Source organism: Balaenoptera acutorostrata, chromosome 2 (genome assembly GCF_949987535.1).
Source record: "Balaenoptera acutorostrata chromosome 2, mBalAcu1.1, whole genome shotgun sequence".
NCBI lineage: Eukaryota > Metazoa > Chordata > Mammalia > Artiodactyla > Balaenopteridae > Balaenoptera > Balaenoptera acutorostrata.
The window spans coordinates 89,684,096-89,706,097 of NC_080065.1; the positions used below are offsets into that span (position 1 = coordinate 89,684,096).

General features: G+C 35.3%; 1 non-coding gene across 1 annotated transcript; it reads left to right on the forward strand.

Moving 5' to 3' along the window:
• The first annotated feature begins 20,739 nt into the window (after positions 1-20,739).
• Positions 20,740-20,846, forward strand: LOC114237839 (U6 spliceosomal RNA). The gene has a single exon (XR_003623312.1). It is a non-coding gene; the product is annotated as a U6 spliceosomal RNA (small nuclear RNA).
• The last annotated feature ends 1,156 nt before the right edge of the window (positions 20,847-22,002 follow it).

Consider the following 22,002-nt stretch of genomic DNA (forward strand, 5'->3'; position numbering starts at 1 on the left):
TGGTTTTCTATATTTGTTTTTCATCAGAGTTGATTCATGCAGCTTACAGTTTTGAAATTAACTCCTCAAAGTTCCTTGCTGTGTAAACAAGGATAAGGTAAACATCTTTCATAAAATGAACCTTTTAAGCTGTGTCATATTTGACTTGTCAAATCAATGTACCCTTGTGATCAAGTGATTAAGCTATTTACTGCTCTTGCACAGAAAGCTATTAAATAGATCATAAACACAACGTTATGGAGTGTGTGTCAGGATCTCTAAATTCTACTCACCCATTAGTTGTGTGACCTTGAACAAGTCACTTAATCTTTTTGACCTCAACTTCTTTCCATACATAGCAAGGACAGCAATTATCTCTATGGGCCTCTTTGCTCGTAAAGCTCTATGATTTTATTCTACAATTATCTCTGGAATGGATTTAGCATGAGGAAGGAAAGCTTCATTGCAATGGTTATGCAAATAATCTCATATGAATTATGGAGTTAATTTAATAAGCCTCAGCTTTTGGGGGGTAATTTTCAGAAAAAGTAAATATTCATTTAAGAAGATATGTACTAAAGATTACTTTTAGTGGAAAAGTTGTAAAATATTTCCTCTATAACTGAGTATTTCTGGCAGCTGCTTATCAATCACAGTTTGTAACTGTGAGTCAGAAAGTTCTACTTTACTGGTACTAATAGCTAAAAAATTTAGTAACAGAATCTATAGCATTATAAACTTGTTTTACTTTCTCAAATTTTCTTCATATAATTTCTTAATAATACTAGCTTATCCATATATATATATGAAATATATTTCTAAGGAAAAAGTACATTTTTGATATGTAAATATTTTTATACAATGTAGGAAAAAAGACAGTCACAATTTCTGGGGTCTTGCCCTTATTTGACTGCTCTTGACTTGCTGGGTGGCCTTAAGGCAAGCTGATCATGTTACCATTTTGTAAAGCTTGCCAAACATTGCCAGGGACTTGGAGAATGTAATGAAATCATAAGTGTAAAATCCTCTACAAATAGAAAGGTCAAAGACCAGCATATGTGAAACACATTTTCCTTCTTAATGAGCAGTTGGACACTTAGTAGGGAATGTGAAAACATCTAATTTTCAAGAGCCACTTCATTTTGGAGCAATATGGCAAAGCACCATTACTTCTTAAGGTTGTCACATCATTGTTTGAGACATCAGTATTTACAAGCATGTCTTAGCAATAATGTTCATATTAATATTAATGCTAAGAGCTAATAATAAAGGTTATTAATGATGTGTTAGAAAAAGCAGAGGCTGAGTAGTTTAACAGAGCTAGGTTCAAATTACAAAGTTACAACTTCTTGGCTCTGAGGGTCAAACTTTTCTGCCCTTCTTATCCATTTGACTGTGTGGTGAAGTTGTTTTAAAATAATTTTCTAAGTGGAAACATGGCCTTGCCAGCACTCAGCTCAGGGCAAACTGAGAAGGAGTTCTCTGCAGGCACAAGTCATCATTAGCCTCTGAGCCTCCTCCAAAAAGATCTTCACTCTTCTCCCACAGTGACTGTAGTACATCTACACCCAAGAGTCTCTTCTCAACTGGCAAACTGCAACTTTGGAGAGTGAGGCATTTGACAGAGTTAAATCTCATGCTTAGCATAGCTCAAGAGTTACCTAGGGCTTCCCTGGTGGCGCAGTGGCTGAGAATCTGCCTGCCAATGCAGGGGACATGGGTTCGAGCCCTGGTCTGGGAAGATCCCACATGCTGCGGAGCAACTAGGCCCGTGAGCCACAACTACTGAGCCTGCGCATCTGGAGCCTGTGCTCCGCAACAAGAGAGGCCGCGATAGTGAGAGGCCCGCGCATCACGATGAAGAGTGGCCCCTGCTTGCCGCAACTAGAGAAAGCCCTCGCACAGAAACAAAGACCCAACACAGCCAAAAATAAATAATAAATAAATTTAAAAGAGCTAGAAAAATATTCTCCCGAAGTCAAAATAACTCTTTAAAAAAAAAAAAAGAGTTACCTAAAATCCAGTTAAATTCAGTTCGCCTATTCTAAAATATTCCCCTGGGTGACAACATTGCATTCTATTACACTTCCTTCTCTCACATTCAGTCTTTCTCTCAAAATGTTTGTACTTACAAAGGAATTACACTTGTATATAAATTGTCCATCTTATATTGGTACTATTGTTATAAACAAATACAAAAAAGCACCTACCACAAAAGAAAAACAAAATAAAATCCTAGTAAAACAAAAGCATTATTAAACTTGTACTTATATAAAATGATTTGTTAAATGTGTTATCTAACATTACAGATTTTGATGAAGGTTCTAGAGAAAATTTTTCTACTAATTTCTTGTCCTATGAGCAGTTGAATTTCTTCAAGGAATATTTAGACACAATGAATTGCAATGGATACAATTTTCCTCTTCAAGATTTTTTTTACACAAATTTGTGACTCCCCAAAATTGTATAGGTGAAGATCATCATGATATGTTCTTTATCTTTATCCCAAAACTCACAGCACTTTCCCTCACTCTAATGTTTATCTTTTCTTTCATACACCTCTTTTATATTGTATCATTTTGTAATTTTTTAATGTTTCTTAAGTACAAAATCTGATATCTTTCTGGAAAAGAATAGGGTATAAATCAATCAGTTAATTATATGACATTAAAGGAGTTAAGATCTTTTCTAAATCATCTTATATAATGGCAGTTCTGTGCTGAACTAACTCTAATACACATAAGAATAATGTCGTGACCTACTGCCACTGGTAGTGCAAAGGGTTTCTTTCTTGGCTCCTTCCAGCATTTGATGAGAGCAAACTAAATCCAGAGGGCAAGTGAACTGGTTGAAGAATTCTATACAGGTCAGCCTTCAGGGACAAAGGCTAGAATGAAGTGTGAGGAGTAGATTTAGAAAGTAAAATCAAAGCTATGTAGGACAGAGGTAGTTTGAGACAAAAATACAGGTCATTATTCATTCTTCCTTTTTAAAGAACTGATCTAACATATCACATCTCAGAGCATCTTTGGAGATGCTATCAGAATTTATTGGTGTTACACTCCTCTTTTAGCTGTATGCAGTATGTTGAGGAACATGTCATTAAACCACCAAATATTTCAATTGAAGATTGACTTATTAAGCATCTATCATCTACACCACACTGAACGATACGTTTAACTGGCTGGATTTGATCAGTCGCTTCCTAAATGCAAAAACAACTGAATGCTGTCACTGTCCTCAAACATCCTGTCTAATGAAAGAAGTACGTAAACTAGTAATGCCAGAAGAACACAATATTATAATTAATCTATTTAGTTGTAAGTCTCCCCAACAAACTATAATCTCTTTAATTTCAGATATGTCAAAGTATTATTTTCAAAAAAGTTTAGAATGTGATGTTCATACAAACATAGAATGAACTTGTGTCAATGTGTTATTTATCACACTGATAAGAGAAAAGGCAGGATGATAAAGCTGGTTCAAAGGAGAACTTGAGAGAGTGAGTATATATGCACCTGAAAGAAAGAATGCAGTTATAAGATGTCTAGGTCAAATACAAAACAAGTTATTCTCCTACAGGACAGTAATAACACAGAGTTTAAGATTATCTTTTCTATAAGACAGAAATTATTTTCATTTCTACAGGAAAACATCTACAAGTTAACATGAAACTCCATAGGGTCTGGGTTCTATTCAAGTATAAGTAGGAAGTCAAACATACTTTCATGTAGAGAGTTAGATAATCCCTTGGTGTATCTATGAAATAATATTCCAGGAGGGGACCTTCAAGATGGTGGAGGAGTAAGATGTGGAGATCACCTTCCTCCCCACAAATACATCAGAAATATATCTACATGTGGAACAACTCCTACAGAACAAATACTGAATGCTGGCAGAAGACCTCAGACCTCTCAAAAGGCAAGAAACTCCCCACATACCTGGGTAGGGCAAAAGAAAAAAGGAAAAACAGAGACAAAAGAATAGGGATGGGACCTGCACCAGTGGGAGGGAGCTGTGAAGGAGGAAAGGTTTCCACACACTAGGAAGCCCCTTCGCGGGTGGAGACAGGGTTTGGCAGTGGGGGAAGCTTCGGAGCCACGGAGGAGAGCGCAGCAACAGGGGTGCAGAGGGCAAAGCGGAGAGATTCCCGCACAGAGGATCAGTGCCGACCAGCACTCACCAGCCCGAGAGGCTTGTCTGCTCACCCGCCGGGGCGGACGGGGGCTGGGATCTGAGGCTCTGGCTTCAGAGGTCAGATCCCAGGGAGAGGACTGGGGTTGGCTGCATGAACACATCCTGAAGGGGGCTGATGCACCACAGCTAGCTGGGAGGGAGTTCGGGAAAAAGTCTGGACCTACCTAAGAGACAAGAGACCATTGTTTCAGGGTGCATGAGGAGAGGGGATTCAGAGCACTGCCTGAATGAGCACTAGAGATGGGCGCGAGCCGCGGCTATCAGCGCTGACACCAGAGATGGGCATGAGACGCTAAGGCTGCTGCTGCAGCCACCAAGAAGCCTGTGTGCGAGCACAGGTCACTCTCCACACCTCCCCTCCCGGGAGCCTGTGCAGCCCGCCACTGCCAGGGTCCCATGATCCAGGGACAACTTCCCTGGGAGAACACACAGCGTGCCTCAGGCTGTTGCAACATCATGCCAGCCTCTGCCGCCACAGGCTCGCCCCGAACTCTGTACCCCTCCCTCCCCCCAGCCTGAGTGAGCCAGAGCCCCTGAATCAGGTGCTCCTTTAACCCTGTCCTGTCTGAGCGAAGAACAGACGCCCTCAGGCGACCTACACGCAGAGGCGGGTCCAAATCCAAAGATGAAGCCCAGGAGCTGTGCGAACAAAGAAGAGAAAGGGAAATCTCTCCCAGCAGCCTCAGGAGCAGCGGATTAAAACTTCACAATCAACTTGATGTACCCTGCATCAATGGAATATCTGAACAGACAACGAATCATCCCAGAATTGAGGTGGTGGACTTTGGGAGTAACGATATGTATATTTTTTTCCTTTTTCTCTTTTTGTGAGTGTGTATGACTATGCTTCTTTGTGTGATTTTGTCTGTGTAGCTTCTCTTTTACCATTTGTCCTAGGGTTCTGTCTATCCATTTTTTTTTTTTTTTTAGTATAGTTTTGAGGACTTGTTATCATTGGTGGATTTGTTTTTTGGTTTGGCTGCTCTCTTCTTTCTTTCCTTTTTTTCTTTTTTTATTACTTTTTAATTTTTTAAAATGTTTAATAATTATTTTATATTTTAATAACTTTTTTATTGTATTTTTTTCTTTCTTTCTTTCTTTTCCCATTTTTTCTGAGGCGTGTGGCTGACAGGATCTTGGTGCTCTAACCAGGTGTCAGGCCTGTGCTTCTGAGGTGGGAATGCCGAGTTCAGGACACTGGTCCACCACAGACCTACCAGCTCCACGTAGTATCAAATGGTGAAAGCTATCCCAGAGATCTCCATCTCAATGATAACATCCAGCTTCACTCAACAACCAGCAAGCTGCAGTGCTGGATACCCTATGCCAAACAACTAGCAATATGGGAACACAACCCCACTCATCAGCAGAGAGGCTGCCTAAAATCATAATAAGTTCACAGACACTCCAAAACACACCACTGGACTCAGTCCTGCCCACCTGAAAGACAAGATCCAGCCTCATCCACCAGAACACAGGCACTAGTCCCCTCTACCAGGAAGCCTACGCAACCCACTGAACCAACCTTAGCCACTGGGGGCAGACACCAGAAAAAACAGGAACTACGAACCTGCAGCCTACAAAAAGGAGACCCCAAACACAGTAAGTGAAGCAAAATGAGAAGACAGAGAAACACACAGCAGATGAAGGAGCAAGGTAAAAACCCACCAGGCCAAACTAATGAAGTGGAAATAGGCAGTCTACCTGAAAAATAATTCAGAATAATGATAGTAAAGATGATCCAAAATCTTGGAAATAGAATGGAGAAAAAACAAGAAAAGTTTAACAAGGACCTAGAAGAACTAAAGAGCAAACAAACAATGATGAACAACACAATAAATGAAGTTAGAAATTCTCTAGAAGGAATCAATAACAGAATAACTAAGGCAGAAGAACGGATAAGTGACCTGGAAGATAAAATAGGGGAAATGACTACCGCAGAGCAGAATAAAGAAAAAAGAATGAAAAGAATTGAGGACAGTCTCAGAGACCTCTGGGACAATATTAAATACACCAACATTCGAATGATAGGGGTCCCAGAAGAAGAGAAGAGAAAGAAAGGGACTGAGAAAATATTTGAAGAGATTATAGTTGAAAACTTTCCTAATATGAGAAAGGAAATAGGTAATCAAGTCCAGAAAGCACAGAGTCCTGTACAGGAAATATCCAAGGAGAAACATACCAAGACACATATTAATTAAACTAACAAAAATTCAATACAAAGAAAACATTTTAAAAGCAGCAAGGGAAAAACAACAAATAACATACAAGAGAATCCCCATTTGGTTAACAGCTGAACTTTCAGCAGAAACTCTGCAAGCCAGAAGGGAGTGGCAGGACATATTTAAAGTGATGAAAGGGAAAAACGTACAACCAAGATTACTCTACCCAGCAAGGATCTCATTTAGATTCGATGGAGAAATTAAAACCTTTACAGACAAGCAAAAGCTAAGAGAATTCAGCACCACCAAACCAGCTTTACAACAAATGCTAAAGGAACTTCTCTAGGCAAGAAACACAAGACAAGGAAAAGACTTACAATAACAAACCCAAAACAATTAACAAAATGGGAATAGGAACATACATATCAATAATTACCTTAAATGTAAGTGGATTAAATGCTCCAACCAAAAGACATAGACTGGCTGAATGGATATAAAAACAAGACCCATATATATGCTGTCTACAAGAGACCCACTTCAGACCTAGGGACACATACACACTGAAAGTGAGGGGATGGAAAAAGATATTCCATGCAAATGGAAATCAAAAGAAAGCTGGAGTTGCAATTCTCATATCAGACAAAATATATATTAAAATAAAGACTATTACAAGAGACAAAGAGGGACACTACATAATGATCAAGGGATCAATCCAAGAAGAAGATATAACAATTGTAAATATTTATGCACCCAACATAGGAGCACCTCAATACATAAGGCAAATATTAACAGCCATAAAAGGGGAAATTGACAGTAACACAATCATAGTGGGGGACTTTATCACCCCACTTTCACCAAGGGACAGACCATTGAAAATGAAAATAAATAAGGAAACACAAGCTTTAAATGATACATTAAACAAGATGGACTTAATTGATATTTATAGGACATTCCATCCAAAAACAACAGAATACACATTCTTCTTAAGTGCTCATGGAACATTCTCCAGGATAGATCATATCTTGGGGTCACAAATCAAGCCTTGGTAAATCTAAGAAAATTGAAATCATATCAAGTATCTTTACTGAGCATAATGCTATGAGACTAGATATCAAATACAGGAAAAAAAACTGTAAAAAATACAAGCACATGGAAGCTAAACAGTACACTACTTAATAACCAAGAGATCACTGAAAAAATCAAAGAGGAAACCAAAAAATACCTAGAAACAAATGATAATGAAAACACGATGACCCAAAACCTATGGGATGCAGCAAAAGCAGTTCTAAGAGGAAAGTTTAGAGCAATACAATCCTACCTCAAGAAACAAGAAACATCTCAATAAACAACCTAACCTTACACCTAAAGCAATTAGAGAAAGAAGAAAAAAACCCCAAAGTTAGCAGAAGGGAAGAAATCAAAATCATAAAGATCAGATCAGAAATAAGTGAAAAAGAAATGAAGGAAACAATAGCAAAGATCAATAAAACTAGAAGCTTATTCTTTGAGAAGATAAACAAAATTGATAAACCATTAGCCAGACTCATCAAGAAAAAAAGGGAGAAGACTCAACTCAATAGAATTAGAAATGCAAAAGGCAAAGTAACAACTGACACTGCAGAAATACAAAGGACCATGAGAAATTACTACAAGCAGCTATATGCCAATAAAATGGACAACCTGGAAGAAATGGAGAGATTCTTAGAAATGCACAACCTTCCAAGACTGAACCAGGAAGAAAGAGAAAATGTAAACAGACCAATCACAAGCACTGAAATTGAGACTGTGATTAATAATCTTCCAACAAACAAAAGCCCAGGACCAGATGGCTTCACAGGCAAATTCTATCAAACATTTAGAGAAGAGCTAACACCTATCCTTCTCAAACTCTTCCAAAATATAGCAGAGGGAAGAACACTCCCAAACTCATTCTACGAGGCCACCATCACCCTGACACCAAAACCAGACAAAGATGTCACAAAGAAAGAAAATTATAGGCCAATATCACTGATGAACGTAGATGTAAAAATCCTCAACAGAATACTAGCAAACAGAATCCGACAGCACATTTAAAGGATCATACACCAAGATCAAGTGGGGTTTATTCCAGGAATGCAAGAATTCTTCAATAGACGGAAATCAATCAATGTGATATATCATATCAACAAATTGAAGGATAAAAACCATATGATCATCTCAATAGATGCAGAAAAAGATTTTGACAAAATTCAACAACGATTTATGATAAAAACCCTCCAAAAAGTAGGCATAGAGGGAACTTACCTCAATATAATAAAGGCCATATATGACAAACCCATGGCCAACATCGTTCTCAATGGTGAAAAACTGAAACCATTTCCACTAAGATCAGGAACAAGACAAGGTTGCCCACTCTCACCATTATTATTTAACATAGTTTTGGAAGTGTTAGCCACAGCAATCAGAGAAGAAAAAGAAATAAAGAATCCAAATCGGAAAAGAAGAAGTAAAGCTGTCACTGTTTTCCGATGACATGATACTATACATAGAGAATCCTAAAGACTCTACCAGAGAACTACTAGAGCTAATCAATGAATTTGTTAAAGTAGCAGGAAACAAAATTAATGCACAGAAATCTCTTGCATTCCTATACACTAATGATGAAAAATCTGAAAGAGAAATGAAGGAAACACTCCCATTTACCACTGCACCAAAAAAGAATCAAATACCTAGGAATAAACCTACCTAAGGAGACAAAAGATCTGTATGCAGAAGAGTATAAGACACTTTTGAAAGAAATTAAAGATGATACCAACAGATGGAGAGATATACCATGTCCTTGGATTGGAAGAATCAATATTGTCAAAATGACTATACTACCCAAAGCAATCTACAGATTCAATGCAATCCCTGTCAAATTACCAATGTCATTTTTTACAGAACTAGAACAAAAAATCTTAAAATTTGTATGGAGACACAAAAGACACCAAATAGACAAAGCGGTCTTGAGGGAAAAAAAATGGAGCTGGAGGAATCAGACTCCCTGACTTCAGACTATACTACACAGCTACAGTAATCAAAACAATATGTACTGGCACAAAAACAGAAATATAGATCAATGGAACAGGATAGAAAGCCCAGAGATAAACCCAAACACCTATGGTCAACTAATCTATATAACAAAGGAGGCAAGGATATACAATGGAGAAAAGATAGCCTCTTCAATAAGTGGTGCTGGGAAAACTGGACAGCAACGTGTAAAAGAATGAAATTAGAAAACTCCCTAACACCATACACAAAAGTAAACTCAAAATGGATTAGAAACCTAAATGTAAGACTGGACATTATAAAACTCTTAGGGGAAAACATAGGAAGAACACTCTTTGACATAAATCACAACAAGATCTTTTTTGATCCACTTCCTAGGGTAATGGAAATAAAAACAAAACTAAACAAATGGGACCTAAGGAAACTTAAAAGCTTTTGCAAAACAAAGGAAACTCCAAACAAGACGAAAAGACAACCCTCAGAATGGAAGAAAATATTTGCAAACGAATCAACGGGCAAAGGATTAATCTCCAAAATATATAAACAGCTCATGCAGCTCAATATTAAAAAAACAAACAACCCAATCCAAGAATGGGCAGAAGACCTAAATAGACATTTCTCCAAAGAAGACATACAGATGGCCAAGAAGCACACAAAAAGCTGCTCAACATCACTAATTATTAGAGAAATGCAAATCAAAAATACAATGAGATATCATCTCACACCAGTCAGAATGGCCATCATCAAAAAATTTACAAACAACAAATGCTGGAGAGGGTGTGGAGAAAAGGGAACCATCTTGCACTCTTGGTGGGAATGTAAATTGGTACAGCCACTATGGAGAACATTATGGAGGTTCCTTAAAAAACTTAAAGTAGAATTACCATATGACCCAGCAATCCCACTACTGGGCATATACCCAGAGAAAACCATAATTCAAAAAGACACATGTACCCCAATGTTCATTGCAGTACTACTTACAATAGCCAGGTCATGAAAGCAACCTGAATGCCCATCGACAGATGAAAGGATAAAGAAGATGTGGTATATATATATACAATGGAATATTACTCAGCCATAAAAAGGAATGAAATTGAGTCATTTGTAGAGACGTGGATGGATCTAGAGACTGTCATACAGAGTGAAGTAAGTCAGAAAGAGAAAAACAAATACCATATGCTAACACATATATATGGAATCTAAGAAAAAAAAAATGGTTATGAAGAACCTCGGGGCAGGATAGGAATAAAGATGCAGACGTAGACAATGGACTTGAGGCCACGGGGAGGGGGGAATGATAAGCTGGGACGAAGTGAGAGAGTGGCATGGACTTATATACACTACCACATGTAAAATAGATAGCTAGTGGGAAGCAGCCACATAGCACAGGGAGATCAGCTGGGTGCTTTGTGACTACTTAGAGGGGTGGGATAGGGAGGGTGGGAGGGAGACGCAAGAGGGAGGAGATATGGGGATATATGTATATGCATAGCTGATTCACTTTATTATAAGGCAGAAACTAACACATCATTGTTAAGCAATTATACTCCAATAAAGGTGTTAAAAAATAATAATAATATTCCAGTGTGACAGTGAAGAAATAGGCATTCATATTTTTCTCTAAGTGTTAGATAATTTTTTTCTATGTGGACATATTTTTTTTCCATAAGTGAAAATAATGTGTGAGTCGATATGGATGCAAGTTTTGTAAATCTGTGTAGCAGGAACATAAGCACAAGTATGGCTCCTGGTTGATAGGTAAGCACAGTAATGTGTTAGTGGTTCACGAACAATTACGTCAGCAAATTTAAAATAATAGTGATGCACTGAGTAAAACTGATTTATATGTATCTGTATACATATTCTGCTGTGCTTATACACAGGATCAAATTGTCAAATAAGACATGAATCAGAGATGTCACCCAGAATCAAACTTACTAATGATTTCAAAAATGTGTAGGTAATTCAGGAACAGAGACAAAGAAGAAGATAAACATTAAATGCCTGAGACATCCCAACTGTTTCTCCAGAATGGGGTTATGAGTTAAATTAAACTGTGCATCCCATGTTTTAAGTTGCAGAGGCACAAACACATTTTTTAGTATAAATAACTCCCAAATACTGCATGGGACATACTTTCAAACACACAGATTTCACTGTTTTTCTCCAATTCAAATTTAACTGGGCATCTCTATTTGTATTTGCTAAATCTGGCAACCCAACTAGATCCTTTTTTCCAGTATTAGACACACTCTTTCACCCAGAATAATAGATGAGGTTTCCAAAGGAGTTTCTGTGGCTTTACCTAACATAGCAGGAGGCATTTAAGTTAAATAACATCTCTATTTTATTCCCACAGAGTTGTATGGCTTAGATGATATTCTCCAGGAACGATTCCTCATAAATCTGGTGATTGCAATTTTATTTACTATAAGTAATCCTTCAGCCGGGGACATTCTGCTAAGGGGTTCTATAGATAAGGCCTCTTCCTCTTAGTAAATATCATTAGTCTATTTACCCAGAGGTCCAGTTGACAAGGAGATTAGGCCAGGTCACCTGCCGTGTTTTTTTTTCTTTTCCCCTGGGGTTGTATGCTGGTAAAGTGAATAAATGGATCTCAGGTCAGACACTTTAACTCCTTCCTTGACAAGTACATTCATGAATTTAAAGAAAAACATACTTCCATTTATACCAGAACTAAAATTAATGGCAGATAAAAGATGTAAACCTTCCATGTTTATGTTGGACACTTAATATCCTTCAATTGGGAAAAGTCGTTTTTGTTTTTGTTTTTATAATCACAAACTTGACCCTTAATAAATTCTGTTGTATTCCATGTATAAAATTTTGAGTACTAAGTAAAGAAGTTAGAGTAGCTATTTGAGAGGAAACACTTAACAGCAGTCTCTTAGTTCCATCAAATAGATATTCTATTTCTCCAAAACTGTATTTAATCAAATATATAATATATAGTATCTCAGAAGAAGTGTTACAGAAATAAGAAAAGAACAATTTGATGACTAGCAGGCCATAGAGACCAATGTATTATCCTCAAACCAGTGAATATAGATGTAATAGATTCTGAAAATTCTGACAGTGTAAAAACCTGAGGTTTAACTTGGGCTACCTAATTTTTGTGTAGAAGAATGAAACAAAATATTCTGTCATATACATGATTAGAACTATAACAATTCAATCAATGATTTCAAAGTATTTTTTTAAAAAAATACACAACTGCATGACTTACATTAGAGGCCTAAAATCTCTTCTTGTAATAGGTCCTTTACTTTTCCCTTTTTCTTGTTCAGTGAGCAGTGGGGAAGGGTGTTGAATATAGAGTCTCTGAAGGGAAAACTTTGCAGCTATTATCACTACTATGGAGGAATCTTAGAAATCTTAGAAAGAGTAAAGTGGGGTGGCAGACTGATAGCAAGAGAGAGAAAAGCAATGCCAAAGACGAGTTGACATATTGTCCTTACAGATATGCAAAATGTATGGCTTAACCTCACATCTTTAAAAACCGTAAAATAATAAGATTTTATAAATTAGTAAGAAAACAGTGGTGACATTTGAATAAATTCATGGAGGAAGAACATTTGTACCCTTTTTCTGTATGGATACGAAACAAAATATGTCCAAAGAGTTTGGAAATATGAAAAATCTCCTTTCCCACTCATCCCAAACCAGTGCTCTATGTCCAGAATTAAAGGGGAAAGGACAATAATCTGAAATTGGAAAAAAAAATATTTTCTCTTTACTTTTTGTTTGGGAACTTCTCATTAACATATGTGATTGAATTTAATATGCTCAAGAACCAATAACCCCACAACGAAATTTGAGAAGCTCTTGGTTCCTACAATTTTCTAGATGATGCCTACATCTAGAAAATACTAAACAATATTGAAAGACATAGTTAAATATTTAGACATTTCCAAATCTATGGATTGCTGTCGTCATTTATTTTTGTTAGAGTCAGCTTTATCAAAACTACTTCGTATCATTTTCTCTAAAATGTTTTGCAATTTATTCACTTTAAAGGGATGGCAGGCCATTTAAAAACTTAGGCAAAATATAACATCAGGTTTTCATAAAGCACACTTTTAGCCTAGAAAAGTTGTTTGCTTGAATATCAAAATAATAGTACCCTTTCTATTCTAGTATAAAAATATAATAACACAATTCATTACACTTTTCTCAACTATTTTAACTACTATGAATCTCTGATGTTTCATACCTAAGAGAGATTATAGTTGCTAAATCAGTATTTTGTCCAATTTCTTGGACAAACATGGAGATATACCAACATGGAGATACAATGAAGATGGGCTAAGAGCTGATAGATAGCATTGCCCCTTATTCTTATATAATTTTTGCATTTTTCTATACTAAAATAAAATAATGAATTCTATTTTAAAAACTTCAATAAGCACATTCTATTGCATATTATGGTTTTATTTGATGCATTATTAATTATATCAAGTAGTTTTATTTTTTTCTTTTGTTTTTGGATAAACTGGTAAAATAAATCTTTATATTTATATAGGTTCTACTGGTTTTGAGAATGTGTTCTCATCATTAAACACATTTTAATCTTACAACAAGTATCTATGGAGGTACAAAATATTTTCTGATGTCACAGATGAAGAAATTGAGTATTAGATAGGTCATAATTAGTCCAAGGTAACACTGCTAATGAGTAGAAGATCCAGAACTAAGTTTTAGGACTCTGGACATATTGCTCAGTGTTTTTTCCATCGTATAGAATTACATCTCCTTTAACAGCCAAAAGATTTTTAACGGTCAAAGATTACCACCCAATGACTGCCCCTTCTCCTCTTTAACAACCCTAACTTGAAAAAAAGTAATATGTGAAGGAATTCACTTGAACTTATATATCACTCAATTTCTCTCTTTGCACCTTTTCACAGGAAAAAAAAAAAAAAAAACTTCCAAGGAATTGAACCCACTCAGTATTTCTGTATTCTTACCTCCTTTAAATATGTCCATCCTCACCCAAATAGCCATAGTTCCTTTATCTTACCCTATATCATTTCTATCTAGTACATATGATCATTAAATCAGCAACCGTAAAGGAACTGAGTTCTTAACCTACTTGCTAACTAGTTAGCTAGCCAGAATGTTACAGATACAGATATACACACACAAACACACACAGGCATATATACATATATTCTGGAGGGAGAGGAAAAGCACTCTAGATTTACTATTCAGGAATATAAGCAAATGTCTCGGGGAAGAAAACAGAGAGAGCTTTATTTTTACTACCATGGACGCCTCCATGCAAGTATATCTCTAAATCTCTCCAGAGGGAAACATTCCCTCTAGCTTCCAAGGCTGATTGCTCTTCCAAGTTATCTTCTGCTCAGACTTGACCTGTACACAAAGCCAAGAAATCCATGGAGAATTTTCTTCCAGTAGTGATCATTTATAAATATACTGTTCATTTATTTGGTTTTCTTCCTAGAAATGTTTGCAACATGTGTGCCCAGATTCTATGTTCTATGGTTCTTGATCATCGTTGTACCCCTACTGCTTAAAATATTCCCTGGCATGTAGTAGTAGGTAGTAGTTTATATATAAATGAATTAGTAAATGAATGAATGGATGGAAAATAAATAGTTGATTAATAAACTTTTTAAATGCTGGATAAGTTTGTTTGTGTTTGTTGCTGTTTTTAAGCATGTCTTTCCTCTGTGGACATGTTCTGAAATGTTTTATTAACCTGTTCCTGTTGAAAAATTCATTCTCAGCAACTTAGGGATGTATGACTGTATAACAAACTCAATATATTGTTTGAACTTACTTTCAGAATTCACACTTAAAAAAGTATTTAAGGTAGACATATATGAGAAAGTGCTAAGTATAGGCTTTCCTCTTCAGACGTTTTAAAAAATATCAACAGATATAAGAGAGTCTTACTTGTGTGAGAGATAGTGGTCAGAGCTGTCCAGTGAAGGAGGAAATAGGTGTAATTGTAAGAAAGATGAAATAAATTTTTGTTCATTTGCAAATTGGGGCAAATAACAAATAGAATTATTTGCCAACAAAATCTGAACTTTGTAGCACCAAGATGGTGATAATCATACTACTTTACATAAACAAGAAAAATATTCAAAATCTATCACCAACTACTTCCTAGAAATCTGAGAAGACAAAGTGAAAATTTCAAATTTCAGTTATTTTAAATGTAACATGTATTTTAAAATTCCAATCAAAATTCTATCCATAAGAATCAGTTAATCTAATTGAAGGGAAGAAAGTTTAAAAAAATTAGAAAACAGGTATGGTATATTAATGGTATAAGCTCTATAATCTGAATATGTAAGTCCAAAATTCTGTCTCTGCTTCTAATAGGCAATGTCATATGGGACAAGTTATCAAACCCCTCTTTGCTTCAGATTTCTTATTGAGCAAAGGAGGAAATGTTTTAAAATATGAGATAATATTGGTAAGTATCTCATAAGTAGGACTTTTGTCAGCATTAAATCGGTAGGAACAATGTGCTTAGAATAGTATCTAGAATTTATGGGTTCTAAAATTCTAACTATAATTTCAAAATTGGAAATGCAAAATTGCATGCTGGGCTGGTAAAGATGAGTCCCTTTCCAATACAATTATTTAGAAATACTGAGGCTATCTACTGATAGATGGATGGATGTATAGATGGATGGATGGATAGATGGATGGATAGATAGATAGATAGATAGATAGATAGATAGATAGATAGATAGATAGATAGATAGAAGAAAACAGATCTCAATAGACAAAAGGAGAAATTCCCATGTTCCAGAAACAAAAAAAGATTCTGAAACCAGAGAAGTACCAACCAATTCAAAACTGTTACCTAGCAACATCTTCAGAGTCCAGAGCACACTGGACTTCAACAGAGAGTAAATACAACAGTAGACATCCAACAAAAGCATTACTTTGAGGGAGAATCAACAAATTTAACAAAAAAGTTAATTGACACACTAAATACTGAAAAAATAGAACATTTTGAAAATAATATATATTTTAATTATTTAAGGCATTAAATCAGAAAGACAAACAATACTGAAGGAACAGAGCTGTATAAATAAAACAAGCATGTTGGCTAAAATCCAATTCGAATTTCTATAAAAAATGGCCATGACCATAGATTTTACATGTAATTTTGTGCTTCTTGAGAACTCTTTCTGAGTTTTTTATATATATACAATATATATAAAAAAATATATTACATACATATAATATATATAAAACTTGATTTGATAATATACTTATGTAAAAAATTTTAACTTTTCTTTTTTTTTTAATTTATTACTATTTAAGTTTACCGGCATTCTTGATCTTTTTTTGTAAGGTCTTTTATAGTATAGAATAAAGGTTATTCTGGCCTCAAAAAGCAAATTGGAAAATGCCCCATTCTTTTATATTTGAAAGAGTTTAAGTTGAGTTATTTTCATTACATTTTAAGAAGCTTTCACCAAGAATGCTATTTGTATCTAGAGTTTTCTTTATAGAAATTTTTTTACAATAAATGCATATTCTTTAATAGATTTGGAACTATCCAGCTTTCCAATTTCTTCTTCTCATAGCTTCAGTTTGTTGTATATTTCAAGAAATTTGTTAATTTTATGTAAGATTTTTTTAAACAGAATGATAGATAAATGAATAAATATAGATGTATATATGTATATATTTGTATTTGTGTGTGCATGTATTTACTAGCTCTGTAGACTGAGAGGTAATAGAAGCACTGCCCCAATAAAAGAAATAGGGATACCTAGCATTCAGATCATAGTTCTAAATATATTTTTTCACTAAAAGGAACTAAGGTTTCTTTCATAAATGGTTTCTTCTGGCTTAGGCAAGGAAAGTGCAAGACTGGAATGTATTTTTGTGACAGTAAAGAAATGTTAAAAAATGGTTGGACATACTAATAGGACAAATAACCTCTTTGATAGGGTCTTCCATTACACATTGATAATTAAGACAAATAATGACAAAAAGTAATTATAACCTTTAGACTAAAATGAGAACCCATGAGTCTATGCAGATATAAATATATCAATACATAAATATGGGAAGAGAGAAAGCTCTTTCTTTTGGTAGGCTTATAACTGTTAAATGTAAAATAAATGACAGAATTAGAAAATTACTGTTTGGCAATCACCACAGTAAGTTGTTGACAGTCACAGACAAGGATCATCAATGGATGCTAAAACTAGTGGGTGGAAGTTTGAAGAGAAACAGGAATCCATTATCTCCACAACATAGTTAGTTAATAAATACAAAGGAAAAACCCTTAACTTTACATTAGACACATCTGGTAGACACCACCTTAACCAAGTAACCCAAGTTAATATCACCAGTAACAGAACCAACAGACATTATTTACCTCCTGATGGTATGCACTGAGAGCACAATATCACTTCTGTTATGTTTCTGCAAAAATGCATACTTGATTGTAATCATGAGATAATATTAGACAAACCCATTTTGAGGAACAGTCTACAAAATAATTGGCCTGGACTCCTCAAAAATGTCAGGTTGAGGAAAAACAAAGACAGACTGCAAAACACCTTATCTTAAAGGAAATGAAAGAGACAACTCAATGCACCATGTAATACTGGGCCAGAAAAAACAAAACAAAGCAAACTTCTCTTTGCTTGATTTGGTATAAAGAACATTTTGGGTTCAAGTGAAAACTTTTGGTTAAATCTGTAGATGTCTAGATAATAGTATTGTGGGAATGTTAATATCCTTATTTTGATAATTGTACTAAAGTTATTAATAATGACTGCTTTTAGGAAATACATATTTAATTATTTAAGGGTAAATTGTATTATTTCAGCAACTTATTTGCAAAGGGGTTCAGAAAAAATATATAGAGAAAGAGAATAATATAACAAATGTCACTTGCTGAAATGTTTATCTTTGGGGAATCTGGGTGAAGGGTTAATGAGAATTATTTTTGTTATTTTTGTAACGTTCCTGTAAATCTGAAATTATTTCAAAACAAGGTTAAAAAGAATCTTTACCACACAATGCCATATTTTCTCCTTTTAAGGCAGCAGAATTATTTTCACTTTCTCTATGCCTTTACCTCTATTTGAGGTATGGGGAGGTTTGAAACCAGCTTTCTGAAATTGGCACTTAAATCAGCAAGTACTTCAAAATATTATGGACATTAATGTTTGCTATGTTTATCATAAATTGCCTACAAGATTTGGGAGTATAAAATTTCTAGACTGCCAAAGACCTTATTCAGGCAGAAGCATCAGTGAAGCCTAGAGGCAATAGAAAGAAAAAAAAAATCATATATCTTTCCCCATCTTCAAATTTAGCATTTGGAGTATTTTGGTTTCAAAAGCAAAATGAGGAAAGGGGGGTTGAACTAACAAAAGTAAGAGGCTTAAGGAGTCAGGGAAGTGATTGGAATCCTTCCATGAAGATTAGAAGTTAAAAAATGATCAACTGAGATAATGAAATACAGTGTGTGTTCTTTGATGTGTGTAGAGAAAGAATTGTGTTCAGGCAAATTTAAAGAACCCAAGTATTGTAAAAATCAATCAAAATGCCTATAGGACATGGAAAACAGCTATCAGTTGAAGCCAACTTAGTATAGCTATTACTCAAAATAGAGCTATATCTAGTAAATACACACACATCAATTCAATTCAGTAAAAAAAAAAAAAAAAAAAAAATCAGTCCAGTAAAAAAAAAAAAGAAAGGCAATTTTTTGTTATATTGTCATCTAGATAAAGCAGATATGAGTGATGAACAATGTAAAGTAATGTGATCAAAGTCTCTTACTGAGTGATTACTAATGCATGCTACCTGGTGCTAAATTAAAACCAAAACCAACAGGTAGTCAAAAGGTACAAACTTCTAGTTATAAGATAAATATAAGTTATTTATCTTATATATAACTAGGGATGTAATGTACAGCATGATAAATATAATTAACACTGCTGAATGTAATACATGAAAGTTGTTGAGAGTAAATCCTAAGAGTTTTTCTCATCGCAAGGAAACAAATTTTTCTATTATTTTGTATCTATATGAGATCATGGATGTTCACTAAACTTACCGTGAGAATCATTTCATGATGTATGTAAGTCGAATCATTATGCTGTATACCTTAAACTTATACAGCACTGTATGCCAATTATATCTCAATAAAACTGAAAGAAAACAATACAAACGTGCTGCTGACTTTACACGCCTGCTTTTTAAATTGGGAAGGTAGGCATATTAACAAATATATACTATTTAGTGTCAAGACTGAAAACTAGGTATATTCAAGGTATAGTGTAGTGTGTAAGAGGGAATGGCCAACAGTGCCTTGGAAGTGATAGGAAAGACCCCTGTGAGATAACACTTCAGAGCTGGTTCCCCAGTTTCACTCAGTCACAGAACTAATTAGCAATCAAGACAGTCTAGTATTCTGTTCTCCAGCATCAGTATATATATATTTTTTAGTTTCAAATTTTATTTAATTAACTTATCAGGTGCACAAAACATATATTTCAAATCTTATTAAACTCAGTTATTTGAAACATATGTTTACACAGAAGACAAACAGACGATTTCAAATAACTTCTGGTACAGTCCATTATCCTGTACAATGGATTAAGCTAGACTTTGAAGGCTATTCATCATGCCAGCTGCCAAAACTGTGGGTATTTCCTGGAAACTGCTTCAGAGGACACAAAAAATACCAAAGCCAAAGAAATGAAGCCCTCACTGCCTAGGGTTGAAGGAAGAGGATCTCAAAAAGATCTAAATTTTAAATATATCAAGCAATGCTACTTTAATTCATTTAGTTCTACAATTAGTAATAACATGCTCACCTTTCTTGGCTGATCAAAATATAACTAAATCGGATCTCTACTAACTTGTAAGCGCTCCTAAAATCCTTTAATCAATGGTTATCTCTGATTTTCAAGACTCCTGTGTTAATTATGGTCTGTGTTGTCTATTTGTCAATTAATCATACATGTCTTGTGAAATCTAATGCAGCAATACAGTGAAGATTATTTTTTAAATGGTATTATTTGCAACTTCAAACATTTGTATCAAGTTTCTCCAACTTTATGTTAAGCTCCAAGAGAGTAGAAATGGTAGCTTCAATTTCTTCCTTTCCCATATAATCCTAGAGATTAAGTTTTTTAGTTGATGTTAAATAAATGTTTATTGATTGGTTAATTTAAATAAATTGTCCAATTAAAAGTGGCAAGGATCTATATTAAGTCAATGGCCATGAGAAAATAAAGTAGAGATTCTATTTAAGAGAAATATAGAAAGTAGGATCGGCCAGACTTGATGACTGACTGCTTAACGGAGGACTGAGAGAGAAATGTGGCTGATGCTCGCTTCGGCAGCACATATACTAAAATTGGAACGATACAGAGAAGATTAGCATGGCCCCTGCACAAGGATGACATGCAAATTCGTGATGCGTTCCATATTTAAAAAAACAAAACAAAACAAAACAATACAAAAAACGTTGGCTGAAAACGTTCAATGTAGCTTGAGTAACTGGATAAAGAAGGCCATATTTAATATATTAGGGAATATAGAAGGAGAATGTCTGTTTTGGGGATGAGGTACAGGTTTTCCCAATGTGTAGGAAAAGCCAGGCATAGTCAAGCAATTTTCAGCCTCATAAAACCTACTATCATTATTCACTCTTGAAACATGGCAGAAAGGAGACTCAGAATCCAAAATCACTGAAAGAATGACTGAGATTCCAACCCAGAAGGTTTGACTACAGAGTCTCTGCTCTTCACTCTTACTTTCCCTCAGTTGCTTCATGAGTACTATGCAAATTAAATATGAGTATAAAACTACTATATGGGACTTCCTGGTGGTGCAGTGGCTAAGAATCCGCCTGCCAATGCAGGGGACACAGGTTCGATCCCTGGTCCGGGAAGATCCCACATGCCATGAAGCAACTAAACCCGTGTGCTACAGCTACTGAGCCTGAGCTTTAGAGGCCACAAACCACAACTACTGAGCCCATACACCACAACTACTGAAGCCCAGGCACCTGACCCCTTGCTCCGCAACAAGAGAAGCCACCGCAATGAGAAGCCCATGCACCACAACAAAGAGTAGTCCCCACTCACCGCAACTAGAGAAAGCCTGCATGCAACAACGAAGACCCAACACAGCCAGAAATAAATAAATAAATTTATTAAATCAAATAAAATAAAACTACTATATAATCTAATCTAAGCATTTTCTATACATTAATTTTCATAATACTTGTGAATAACTGAGAATTAAAAGTACTAGTTAGAAAATCTTTGAAGAACTACTTAATGCACTATAATACTGAGGATCTTTTTCATTTTATCAAGCACATTCACCTCCTTTTTATTTCAGAAAGAACACCTACATGCTTCGGACGTAAATGCCAAACACTTAGCATAATGGTTGGCAGATACTAAATACTTCAGCAATTTTTGTTGAACAAATCATGAATGCATGAATTAAAAAATGTCATAGAAGGAGGAGGGCATAGAAGGGGCCATTAATTAACTACCTTATGTTTCAGTTCTCCCGTTAAAAATGGAAATAACAACACTTATAACATGCTTATTGTAAGAATTAAATAAAACGGTTA